Source organism: Balaenoptera borealis (genome assembly GCF_965194805.1).
Source record: "Balaenoptera borealis genome assembly, chromosome: 5".
In the NCBI taxonomy this organism is placed as follows: Eukaryota; Metazoa; Chordata; class Mammalia; order Artiodactyla; family Balaenopteridae; genus Balaenoptera; species Balaenoptera borealis.
The window spans coordinates 26,738,557-26,752,571 of NC_138862.1; the positions used below are offsets into that span (position 1 = coordinate 26,738,557).

At 41.8% G+C, this 14,015-nt stretch overlaps 1 protein-coding gene across 5 annotated transcripts in view; it reads right to left on the minus strand.

Annotated features, from left to right (window-relative positions):
* Positions 1 to 14,015, minus strand: part of CXADR (CXADR cell adhesion molecule) — a 52,623-nt gene that overhangs the window by 21,548 nt on the left and 17,060 nt on the right. The window contains exon 2 of one of the 5 annotated variants that reach the window (XM_082391958.1): positions 13,304 to 13,350. The exons of 3 other annotated variants lie outside the window; for them this stretch is intronic. The gene's annotated coding sequence lies outside the window, so the exon portion shown is untranslated. Of the gene's footprint in view, positions 1 to 13,303; positions 13,359 to 14,015 lie in introns of those variants that run through there. One more of the 5 variants, XM_082391959.1, reaches the window with a different exon arrangement.

The window sequence follows — 14,015 nt, forward strand, 5'->3', positions numbered from 1 at the left end:
CGGAGCCCCAAACAAAAATTCCAACATAGTTTCTTCCAACTGAGTTTGTGAGAGAGATGGCTAAAACCCACTGCAACCCCATAAGAATTGAAAAAAAAGTCTCCTCCTTGTGACTAACGACTTAACTGTAACAAAATCAGTATCTTTTACATGCATAAAAGATGGAAATTAACTATGAGCAAAATGATGCTATTTCTTACCAATAAGGGAAAAAATACCAAGTTTAATTCACACATAAAAATAGATCTGTTCACTACTTATGTCTTACAATAAAGATTACAGTTTGAGCAACCAACAACTTAATATAAAATGCAAATTTAGTCTGTAAATGAACTATCACAAAACTTTTTTTTTCTTTTTTTACTATTTACACTATAAAAGTTTGAATCACACTAGTCTGTCACTGTATGTTTTTCTTGTGATAACCCAACATTTTCTTATGGGTAAAGTCAAATGTGTAACGTCTGCAGATCTGAAGTTTCAAATGAATACACTGATTTCCATTCAGCAGCTCTACAACGTGGGCCTCTACATCACCCAACCCTGACTTCCAGGGCTGGATGATGACCTGGAAGAGGCCCCAAGCACAAAGATTATGATACATGGGGCTTTCCTCTCTCCCCCTGCTCACACCAGAAAAATAAACACAGAGCAAAATTAAAAGTAAATCCAAGTCCTAATTCTCCATAATGATGATTTTGTTGCTGGTTTTCCAATGACACATTCCAACAGAACAAACCAAAATGAAGAATTATATTATTATCCACACATGAACCTTTCCATTAGCTCTTAGAAGAGGCTTAATACACGCGGACTATCAGTTGTAATGAAATGTTAGTAAGGTTGTAGCCAATAGATTGAGAATGAAAGAAAAGTCAGGTTACATTCAAGACCATTTATATTCAGGCACCATCCTAGGCTTTTATCACATTTAAGTGCACTCATCAAACAGCAAATTAAAATTGGACACAGACTTTCTGCAGGCCCTCCCCTAAATCAGAGGTGGCCTTGTTTTGGCCAATAGAAAGTAGCCTGAGTACTGCTGAGCCAGTCCCAAGGCTAGGCTTCAAGAGGCGTTGCTGCTGCACATAGAGAGAACTGAGGTGTCAGACACCAACAGCTATAAGCACCCAACCTGCAGCTGCCCTAAAACACCAGCCCAGTCCACACCAGCTGCCTGCAGCTCCAGGAGTGACCCTAGACAGGATCATGAGCTAATACACGATTGTTCTTTTAAAGCCTCTAAAGTTTGGGTTGGTCTGTTAAACGGCAAAGATTGATATGCCATCCAAAACCACTGATTCAGCCCAAATGGACCATTTACCATCCCCCCAGAAGTCCATACTACTCCAATCTCCATTTCATGTGCACATTTCTATTTTAGATGGTATGATTTGACAGGTATCTGTATAATCGCAACTATTTCTCCTGATTGATATTCAATCCTCTGAATAAATACTTTCTATCATTTCTAATAAACTCAGTTCCATTCCTACCTCATTCACTCAGGCACTCTGCTACCTCTCCAGCCTACAATGATTTTTCCTTCCGTCTTCCTAGTAACGCTCACAGTACTTTACTTTCTGCTATCCGTTATAACCCGTTTGGCACTCAGCGTATACTATCGTCTTTCTTTTTTTTTTTTTCCTTTTATAAACTCAGGCTCCATGGTTTTTGTCCCATCTTCTAGATATCGATGAGCTTATCTTCCCATACTACCTTGTAATTTTAAGTGAATTTTTAAAATGCATGCCCTGATTCACCATTAGCTCCATCAGGGTCAGCAGAAATTGTGGATACCTTTATCCTCTGTTGCGTTCCTTGCACATTAGTAGAAAATAACTGGTGACTGGATTATAAGTTTGATGAATTTTAGAAATGTTGAAAAATAGCATTAATCTGCCAGAAGGTCCTGCTACTTGAAGATCTCCTGTCTATAGCTCCTACAATTGTCTGCATTTGTCTGGGTATGAATACCATATGTATAATGTAAGATAAGAACAATCTAAGTACAGTCCAGGATGAGAATTCCATTTCAAACAAATCAAGACACAGCCCAAAAATATGGAGGCAAAAATATATAAGTAAGAATGAAAATTTGCTATAAAAAAAACAATTAAAACTTCCTGGTTACTCTGTGCTTCTAGAGCTTTTATTTTATAAAAAAATCAAATGAAAAGTTTAGAGGCATCAGTTAGATATCAAATGAGTAACAGTTTAAATTCTCCTAATTCATGCTCTCAGTACTTATACTACAGTCATTAGAATTAAATGTAACTTCGTTTTCGTGATAGTATCATCCATTCTTTCTTCTTTGATACATTAAAAATTACTTTTCTTTTAAAGAGTATCTTAGAAAACAGTTACATGTGTATAAAAATGATCTGGATAGATATCAAACTGTTAGTTATTTTTCACAACTGAGATTTTAAGAAAGGTGAGCTTTATAATGAGATTTCCTTAATATGTATACTGCTAAAGGAAATTTTAAACAGACTTTTAAATGGCTTTCAGCATTTCTTTTTCCAAAAATGTTTAAAACATTCAACTGCTCTTCATTGTGTTGCACTAGAAATGAATTAAAATCTCAAGATGGTAGAAAACAGTTATTGGGTTTCCTAGCAACACTGAAGGGGCCTCTCTGCACGAAGGCATAGTTTTTCAAGCACTGATGTATGCATCAGTCACAAATTGTAGAAGACAAAAGGCAGACACTTGGTCTCAGGCAGTGTCTCTGGATATTCTTAACACTGCCCAATTCTATTTATGCAGCAAATTGAGTGATAGTTTAACTTGCAGACTACTTGTAAGTTCAAACATGGTCTCAAAACTAAGTCAAATAACACATCTTTTTATAATTTTATTCAAACATATTCAGAATGTGATGAAATACGCAGCACATGATCAACCACAAGTACTTGGAGGGTCCTGTTAATAAGTGCTCAGCACTGGATTATGTAAATAAACAGACTGAATCATGTCCCTTTTTGGCAGTGACTGAAATAACATCTCCCGGTTTTCTGCTTGCTTTTTCTAATCTCCAAATTCCAAATCACTTGAGTCTGTGGAACCTCTCTTCTGCCCAGTCTGACTTCTATCTGAGCATCAAAATGACATGAATTCATCAGAGTATTTTTCAGCTTTGATGTTGTCATCTTCTGCCAAGGCCTTCGATCTGTTTCCACCGTCAGAAAGGAGCAGAACTGGAGAGCATGGCAGGCAGTACTCCTCTAGAAGGCAGGCAACGTTTGCAACTGATAACCTGCCTTATTGCTTTCATTTCTTTTCAAGTTTAAGCTACACGTTAACCTGGATGGTCTTCAGCTATCTTTTCCTTCTGTCAATCTTAAAATCATAGGAAGTTGGAACGTGCTCATGAAACATTACAGTTGATTAAAAAAAGAAATGAAGTAAATGTGTGAGAATTTTCGATAAGGTTTTGACTGAGGAAAGTCTTAAAGAAAACTAGAGAACACAAAACAGAGAACACAAAAGCTATGAAGAAAAACACATAAATTTAACTATATTAAAAATCTTAGGTTAAAAAAATCACCATTTAGCTTTCAACAAAACTTGTTGAACGAAGGAAGGTTTTCTGCTATTCTATCACTGAGGAAATGAGACAAAAGGAATGATCTGAAACATGTTTGCCACATATTTATCTATACAAGCAAGACACTAAATGTGGAGTCTGACCAAAGATGGCATATGCACAGGGATCTTTCAAGCAGTGACGGGCGAGGTGTTTTCACCTGGGTGGAGAGAGGGGCTCCTACATAAGCCGTCTAGAGATCTAAGCAATCAATGAAATGCTTCGTTACAACAGAATCAAATGGCATTCAAGCAATTCTGGATGCCAGAGGTAAGCAGGTCACAATATGCTGGGGACAGCACAGGCAAAGCAAACTCACAGGCCCAAGTACCTTTGTATAAGAGAATGGAAACAGAAAGAGCCAAGGTAAGCAAAAGTGTTGGAAATATTGCAGCACCCATGGAGGGCGAGTCCAACTTACTGGACCAATACTACAGGAGGCCTGTGAAATGCAAATGTGCAAACCCACTTTGAGGAATTGAGGCTGAACTCACAAGACCTAATACGTGCAAGCATGTATCTGAAAACGACCCCAATGTCCAACAAAAGGCAGCATCCAAAAACGACTTAGACACCTAATAACAGGCAGGAGAATTAGGGTAAGAAATCCAAGCTCTCCTACCTGAGACAAAGAACTAGAGCAAACACACTAGGCCAGAACGAGCCCGCTCCAGCCAAAGTACCTGACTAAAATATGGCTTTCAGGTAGTAAAATCGACTCCCACTTACATTAATGGTAGTTCGACTAAACACTGCCACCACCAGGTTTAATCCCATTTACCTGACAGCAAAGATAGTTATCTAATCAAATTAGATCTTTCAAAAAGAATATGACCTTTAACATACACGTTTAATAATAAGTATACAAGTATAATAATACTCTGGGGGGGCTGTGCTAGCGACTGAATCGTGTCCCATCATAGTTCTTGGGGAAGCCTTAACAAACCCCCCAGGTGACTGTGTTGGAGACAGGGCCTTTAAGGAGGTGATTATGTTACATTCGGTCGAAGGGCGGAGCCCTAATTCGATAAGAAGGGGTACCTCCTTAATGCAACTCTGATGTTCTGATTTATAATACATATATATTTGGTCTGTGTCCCAGGGCCTGGCACAGAGCTCCTAGGAGCGATCAAGGTGTCTTTTGTTATGATAATGGGGACTTTTAAAGAACTCCAAAGGAACCTAAGGATGGGCTGGTTGCCTGGGGAGGCGATCATGTGATTAGAGGATTAGAACTGGCATCTGAAGTGTGTGGGTGGGCGGGGTGGCAGGCTCGAAGAACCGAGCCCTTATGAACCTGTGGGTCTGACGCTACCTCCGGGTGGATGATGTCAGAACACCCAGCTGGTGTCAAAGAATTCCTTGGGGCCCCCACACACAGCAGAACTGGCGTCAAATTAAAATCTCCCAAATGCAACCACTGTTCTCTATGTCCAGGCCACTACCATCTCTCCCACAGGCTGAGCCTGCTGTCTTCCCGGCACCCACTCTCCCTCGTTCTGACCACCTCCACGCTTCACCCGTGTGCTCTGAACAGCTGTTTCTGAAATTATACCACTGCCATGTCTGAACACCCCTGGCAGCCCCTCCCTGGTTCAGACACCTTTATCCTCCTCAAGGCCCCTCGTGAGCAGGCGTCTCCCCACCTCTGGCTGCTCAGCACCCGCTCTCCCCGCGTGCCGCAGCACTGAGCACCCACACGCTTTACAACACTACCTTCCTTGCTCCATCCCACCTTTCGGAATCACTTCTACTACTTTGGTCTCGGGTCAGGCACTTCCCCAGAAAGCATTCTTTCTTTGTGCCCAAATACGGACTGAATCCAATGGACTCCTCAGTCAGCTGATAAGGCCTCCATCACAAGTACTTACCCTGTTTTACTGAGGTTGCTTGTTCACTGTGTGTCCTTCCTACCCTATACCCTCAGTGGAATATTTCGCATTTGATTTAGAAGCCAAAGCTTCTTGATTATCATTGATTGCCTAGCAAAATTTCTGGTGCTTAGCTTAAAAAAAAAAAAAAGGAAAAGGAAAAACTCACAGGCACAAGTAGTACCTTTGTGTAAGAGAAGGGAAACTGAGGATCTACCAGAAATGAAAGATGTTTCATTTCAAAATAGTGGAGAAAAATTAACAAGGTGTAATGTGGCTAAAAGTAGGTGAAAATACGTTAAGACTTTTCTCTATTAAAGGTGGAACCACAACAGTGAAAGTGTCCTGGTCTGGAACCAATCACAGAAGGAAATCAAAGAAATCAGAGGAAGCACCAAAGGGGAGAAGATGAGTTAAGCGCACACTTGCAGAGCACCTGTGTTTGTGCACGTTTCCCTCATCTGAAAGGCCCACTTTCTCCCACTGAAAGCACCTGCAGCCATTCAAAGTACCTCTCACCTGTGGCCTCCTCCGAAGTTTTCCCAGATCCCCACAGGCAGTGTTAATTGCTTCCTCCTCTCAATTACACAACCTGCACCTCTACTGAAGGTAGTTGTTTACATGTCCCTACCCTTAAGGACATACTTTCACTTGCTTAACAGGGTGTCAGGGTTTCATCTCTGGAGGGCATGTTCCAAGCCTTAATTCAACAAGACCCCAGACCTGCCTTGGACGAAACTGCTCAGTTCCAGTGGACGGCGGGAGCTCAGAGCAGAGGGAAGGTGAAGGAACTATTTGAAAGAGGAGTGGTGATGGGAGAGAGGACCAGGAAACCTTTCGGGAAAAGTATGGGAAGGAGAGCCACGGGAAGACTGTGCATCCAGGGAAGTAAAGGAAAGGAACAGTGAAGTCACTGGAGATATATGGAGCTCAGAGGGAGCTGAACAAGCCTGGTCGTATGCTAACAGGAGCAAAGACGGATGCTTATTACTTTAATATTCACGTTACAAGAAATGTTAGCAAATGTGGTAAGAAATTAATGTGTATGCAACTTTATGTTTAGTTATATATATTTTTTAAAGCAGCCTACCTCATCAGTCACTCATTTTTTAAAATATTTTTCCTATTTATGTATCTATTTATTTATTTGGCTGCACCAGGTCTTAGTTGCAGCATGCAAACTGCAAACTCTTAGTTGCAGCACATGGGATCTAGTTCCCTGACCACGGATCCGAACCCGGGTTCCATGCATTGGGAGCGTGGAGTCTTAGCCACTGGACCACCAGGGAAGTCCCTAAGTATAGTTATATTAACATGAAAGAAATATGACATTAAGAAAAACTTTTATTCATGAATATTCTAAAATCACAACTAGGGATGAAGAAAAGTTGCTTGTCTATCTATCTCTAGAACAACATGAAGCAAAATGAGAAAAATGTTACACACCAATGTGTGGTTTCTCAGAATATCTGGAGTTGGACTCCCCTGGTGGCGCAGTGGTTAAGAATCCGCCTGCCAATGCAGGGGACATGGGTTCGATCCCTCCGGGAAGATCCCACACGCCACAGAGCAGCTAAGCCTGTGCGCCACAGCTACTGAGCCCATACACCGCAACTACTGAAGCCCGCATGCTCTAGGGCCCGCATGCCGCAATTACTGAAGCCCGCGTGCCTAGAGCCCATGCTCCGCAACAACAGAAGCCACCACAATGAGAAGCTCATGAACCGCAATGAAGAGTAGCACCAACACAGCCAAAAATTAAAAAAAAAAAAAAGAAAGAAAATCTGGAGTCATTCCAAAGATATTAACAAAAAAGAAAAACTAGGAATAAAAATAAGAATAATTTAACTTCACATTCCAGAAGTCTTGCATATTTCTTCGGTTTCTTGAAAAGGGGTATGTTATGATGACCTTCATGTCAATTGTTACAAAGAACGTATCTGATATTGACTTTTGTGAGAAATGTCAAAGTATGTCATAGAGGTTACTATTTTAAATAGAGAAGACGTTCAATTGTCCTGCTTAATTCAGAATATAGAATTCAGGAACCTTACATAAAAACACAGTAACATTCAATAATAATTCATGAGAACAATGTTAAAAAATAAACTGGAAAAATCAGGAAGTGGTATGTTTAAGGGATTGATCATGACAAGTATAATTTTGTTGTGTATGTTTGACAACAAATACTACACATCAGATGTCTGGGTTAGCAAGCAAGTCACTGGGATACTTTAAACCCTGTTTTAAATGTTGCAAAAATGCAACTGCCATGCTATTTAGACCATTTCCTTGACCCTAACACCAATCTGCCAATTTCCTTCTCACCAGGGAGTTCTTTTGGGATTAGCAATGTTTAAAATTCACCTAAATAGTGTTTCTTTCTAGAAAGGAAAAAGAAAAACACTTTAAGTATGTTAACACTGGTTAACTACCCCAACTAGGCCTTTAAATATTGCTGGGGAAGAGAAGAAAACACCAGAAGGTAGATAGAAATTACGCTCTTTGCTGTCTAGGAGTTTTTGTTTAATTCCCATGTGTTACTCAATACAGGATGTTAATATGTACTTAGAGCTAAGAAAATAATACTTACAGTCAGATAATAACAATGAGAAATGACATTAAGTATACTTACTTAATGCTGTTTTTTTCTATGCTGTTTTTAAAATATCAATTCTCAGCTCCCCACCCCAAGTGAGAAATCAAAAAGCAAGTGCCCAGGAAATAAACTGAGACGGAAATGAGGAAACCATCATCTTAACCATAAATAGTAACTAACAATGACTGAATACCTATTATGTGCCAGGCACTTCTCAAAATATTTTACACATATTAACTCTTTCAAGCCTCATAACAACTCTGAGAGAGGTACTAAGATCATCCCGATTTTACAGTGAAGAAACAGAGACACTGAGAGGTATCTACGCTACTATGGGAGCAAGATACAAATCTAGGCAGATTGGCTCCCAAGCCACACTCGTCCTGCAAGTAGAAGTCCACCAGTCAACAGCCCCGGACATAAGACATATCCTTTTAAAAATCACTACAAAGTAAAACAGTAAGTTATTAGACCCCATTCCAATCACCTTGATGGAAGGAGGGTTCAGGATTTACACTATTCCTCTCCTATACTAGATTTCCAAGAAGACAGCATTTTAGGTAGCACATGGTTCAGGAGTTTGGGTGGACCCTTTTTTTAAACAGAGAAATAAATACCAGACCAGGATCTGTTGTCAAGTTTGTCACAAAAAAGCTCTATCACTTTGGACATGTTGTTTCTCTAGGGCTCAAACATAAATAAACGGTGTTAGTAAATTATCTGTTTCAGATCTAAATATGTCCTACATATGACCATCAATCAAGCAACCAACAAGAAGCCTTCCCCCAACATCCATCCCCTCCCCTCCTTGCACAACTCAAAGGCAGTAGCGACAGTTCTCTGAGTTCACCTCACAGCAAGTGCAGACATTTCTGACATATGAGCAGACTGAATTATGCAAGCAGTTCTGCCCACAAATAGCATCGGCTCTGAAGTCAGATCTCCATTCAAATTCAAACTGAGCCTACCAAATGCTTAGCCAGGGCAAGTTTCTAGCCTTTTAAAGTATTAACGTTGGGGCTTCCCTGGTGGCGCAGTGGTTGAGAATCCGCCTGCCAATGCGGGAGACACGGGTTCGAGCCCTGGTCCGGGAGGATCCCACATGCCGCGGAGCAACTAAGCCCGTGTGCCACAACTACTGAGCCTGCGCTCTTAAGAGCCTGCGAGCCACAGCTACTGAAGCCTGTGCTCCACAATGAGAAGCCACGGCAATGAGAAGCCCACGCACCGCAACGAAGAGTAGCCCCCACTCGCCACAACTAGAGAAAGCCCACGGGCAGCAACAAAGACCCAACACAGCCAAATAAAGTCTTAGCGTTTTTTTCTGTAAAATGGGAATTAGCAGTAACAATGCTTACTTCTTTATAGGAATTAAATAAAATAATGCACGTAAAGCTCTTAGAACAGTTCCAGCACAACTTGGTATCATCCTTTCAATAAGCAGTATCCAGGACCCTCTGGTCTTCTGAGATGGCCCACACTCTGTCTGCGGAGTGTGTTTCTCTCTCAATAAATCCACTTCTTACCTATCCTATCACTTTGTCTCTCACTGAATTCTTTCTGCGATGAGACATCAAGAACCTGAGGTTCATTAAGTCCTGAGACCAGATACTGAAACCCCTACCACATAGAAGTTAACTGTGTGCTGCACACAAACAGACCAGTTGGAACCGGGTCGATGATGCTGACTCCCAATTACCTCACTACCAACCAATCAGAAGAATGTCCATGAGCTGACCATGCCCTCCTCTTTGAACCGTTACTATAAAACTCCTCATTACCTCCTCCAGGTGGGGATACATAGTTTTGAGGACATTAGTCCGCTGTGGCCCCCTTTGCCTGGCAAAGCAATAAAGCTGTTCTTTTCTACTTCACCCAAACATAAATAAATAAATTAGAGAGTATCCAGTATGACAATTGACTGTCATCTTCCAAGCCTGTCATTCCTACTAGAAATAAATTCATGTAGCGTTGGGAAAGTGTCTTAATCTTTTATCCGTCACACTAAGCAGAGCCTTCCATATAGGAAGAACTCAAAATCTGTGATGTAAATAAAGGACACTGACATGTATCTACTACGTTTCGCAATCAGAACCTCACTGGTGACCTAGGCCAAATCTGATTTACTGAAGGCTCGGGGTTGGGGGAGGGTGCAATGGGATATTTCTAACTACAGAGGTGGAAATATGTGAGCAGGGACAGAAAATGACTGCTCTTTTGAGGAACATGGCTCCCAAGAGTAGGAGATAGCAGTGTGCTGTGTGGTCAAGGAAAGGCTGTTTCAAAATAAGAAATGTAGAGCATGTTTATAACTCAAAAGGAAAGAGCAAATAGAATGGGAGGTTAAAATACATAGAACAGAACATTCAGAGAGTGAAGGATCAAGACCCCAGGAGACAACGAGACCTAGAAAACAGGGGATAAGACAACTTTAAATAAGATTTGAGGGAAGGACATTTCCTCTGTAACAAAGGAGGCACAGAGCATTTACTTAGAATAAAAGAGGCAGAAAAAAATGTGGGTAGACGGGTTTTTGGAGACTGGTTCAAGTCTGAACTATGTGAAGAGGAATGGGATTAGAATCAAAGGACTGCAGAATGGTACCACGAGTCCAACGGAGACGAGCTGATAGCTGATGAAGCTGAGCAAAGATATATGGTTTATCCCATTTTTTTTTCTAGTTTCATATTTATTTGAAATTTTCCATAATAAAAATGTTTTAAAAAGAAAACTACAATGATGTGGCACTACACACCCACCAGAGCAGACAAAATGAAAAAAGGCTATGATGAGGATGTGGAGCAACTCTCATCTCTATTGATGGGAGTGTCAACTGGTACAATTAACTTTATGTGTGTGTGTGTGTTTATTTTGTTTGTTTATTTTTTTGGCTGCGCTGGGTCTTCGTTGCTGCGTGTGGGCTTTCTCTAGTTGTGGCAAGTGGGGGCTACTCTTCGTTGTGGCGCGTGGGCTTCTCGTTGCGGCGGCTTCTCTTGCTGGGGAGCACGCGCTCTAGGCGTGTGGGCACAGTAGTTGTGGCACACGGGCTTAGTTGCTCTGTGGCATGTGGGATCTTCCCGGACCAGGGCTCAAACCCATGTCCCCTGCACTGGCAGGCGTATTCTTAGCCACTGCGCCACCAGGGAAGTCCTACAGTTAACTTTTGAAAATGTTTGGCAGCATCAACTAAAGCTACACAGATGTATAATCTATAAGACCCCAGAAAGCCAGTCATAGTTAGAGAACTGTATGTACGTGTGCACTAAAACAAATGCCTGAGGATGTCACAGCCGCATTTTTCACAACAGCAGAAAACTGGAGGGAAAAAATGTCCATCAACAGTAGAATGGGTTGGAGAAGATTAACCAAGATGGCAGAGTAGAAGGACGTGCTCTCACTCCCTCTTGCGAGAGCACCAGAATCACAACTGGTTGCTGGACAATCATTGACAGGAAGACACTGGAACTCACCAAGGAGGATACCCCATGTCCAAGGACAGAGAAGAAGCCACAGTGAGACGGTAGGAGGGGCGCGATCAGAGTAAAATCAAATCCCATAACTGCTGGGTGGGTGACTCACAGACTGGCGAACACTTACACCACAGAAGTCCACCCACTGGAGTGAAGGTTCTGAGCCCCATGTCAGGCTTCCCAATCTGGGGATCCGGCAACGGGAGGAGGAATTCATAGAGAATCAGACTTTGAAGCCTAGTGGGAATTGATTGCAGGACTTTGACAGGACTGGGGGAAACAGAGACCCCACTCTTGGAGGGCGCACACGGAATAGTGTGCACATCAGGACCTTGGGGAAGGAGCAGTGACCCTGGGGGAGACTGAACCAGACTTACCCGCTAGTGTTGGAGGGTCTCCTGCAGAGGCGGGGGGTGGCTCTGTTTCACCGTGGGGACAAGGACACTGGCAGCGGAGGTTCTGGGAAGTACTCCTTGGCATGAGCCCTCCCAGAGTCTGCTATTAGCCCCACCAAAGAGCCCAGGTAGGCTCCAGTGTTGGGTTGCCTCAGGCAAAACAACCAACAGGGAGGGAACCCAGCCCCACCCATTAACAGTCAAGTGGATTAAAGTTTTACAGAGCTCTGACCGCCACAGCAACAGTCAGCTCTACCCACCACCAGAGCCTCCCATCAAGCCTATTAGATAGCCTCAACCACCAGAGGGCAGACAGCAGAAGCAAGAAAAACTACAATCCTGCAGCCTGTGGAACAAAAACCACATTTACAGAAAGATAGACAAGATGAAAAGGCAGAGGGCTATATACCAGATGAAGGAACAAGAAAAAACCCAGAAAAACAACTAAATGAAGTGGAGATAGGCAACCTTCCAGAAAAAGAATTCAGAATAATGATAGTGAAGATGATCCAGGACCTCGGAATAAGAATGGAGGCGAAGATTAAGAAGATGCAAGAAATGATTAACAAAGACCTAGAAGAATTAAAGAACAAACAGAGATGACCAATACAATAACTGAAATGAAAACTACACTAGAAGGAATCAATAGCAGAATAACTGAGGCAGAAGAATGGATAAGTGACCTGGAAGACAGAATGGTGGAATTCACTGCTGCGGAACAGACTAAAGAAAAAAGAATGAAAAGAAATGAAGACAGCCTAAGAGACCTCTGGGACAACATTAAACGCAACAACATTCGCATTATAGGGGTCCCAGAAGGAGAAGAGAGAGAGAAAGGACCAGAGAAAATATTTGTAGAGATTATAGTCGAAAACTTCCCTAACATGGGAAAGGAAATAGCCACCCAAGTCCAGGAAGCGCAGAGAGTCCCATACAGGATAAACCCAAGGAGAAACACGCCGAGACACATAGTAATCAAAGTGGCAAAAATTAAAGACAAAGAAAAATTATTGAAAGCAGCAAGGGAAAAACGACAAATAACATACAAGGGAACTCCCATAAGGTTAACAGCTGATTTCTCAGCAGAAACTCTACAAGCCAGAAGGGAGTGGCATGATATACTTAAAGTGATGAAAGGGAAGAACCTACAACCAAGATTACTCTACCCGGCAAGGATCTCATTTAGATTTGATGGAGAAATCAAAAGCTTTACAGACAAGCAAAAGCTAAGAGAATTCAGCACTACCAAACCAGCTCTACAACAAATGCTAAAGGAACTTCTCTAAGTGGGAAACACAAGAGAAGAAAAGGACCTACAAAAACAAACCCAAAACAATTAAGAAAATGGTCATAGGAACATACATATCAATAGTTACCTTAAACGTGAATGGATTAAATGCTCCAACCAAAAGACACAGGCTTGCTGAATGGCTACAAAAACAGTAGAATGGGTAAATCAACCGTGGTACAGTCACACAATGCAATACCATATAGCAAAGCAAATGAATAAACTAGAGCTACACAATAGGAATAATTGTACAAGCATGATAGGAAGCTTAGGGAGAAAAAGTTATACTGTATAACATTTATATAAAGTGTCAACACTAATCTACACTGTTAGAAATCAGAAGACAGTGAAGGAAGTGACTGCAGGGGGCATGAGGGGACTTCTGAGTTGCGGGTTATGTAATAAATCTTGATCTGAGTGATAACTGTATAGATGGGTCTGCTTTGTGATAATGTTCTCACCTGTAAACTGGTAAATAATGCTCTAAACTGCATGCTATTCTATGTATGAATGTCATACTTCAAATAGAAGGTCTATTTAAAAATGAATTTAAAAAGAACTGAAGGAGTTAGAGGCAGAAAAGTTATTTTTATTTTGTCTTTGTTAAAAATATAATGTTCTGGGCTTCCCAGGTGGTGCAGTGGTTGAGAATCCGCCTGCCAATGCAGGGGACACGGGTTCGAGCCCTGGTCCGGGAAGATCCCACATGCCGCGGAGCAACTAAGCCCGTGTGCCACAACTACTGAGCCTGTGCTCTAGAGCCCGCAAGCCACAACTGCTGGAGCCTGCGCGCCTAGATC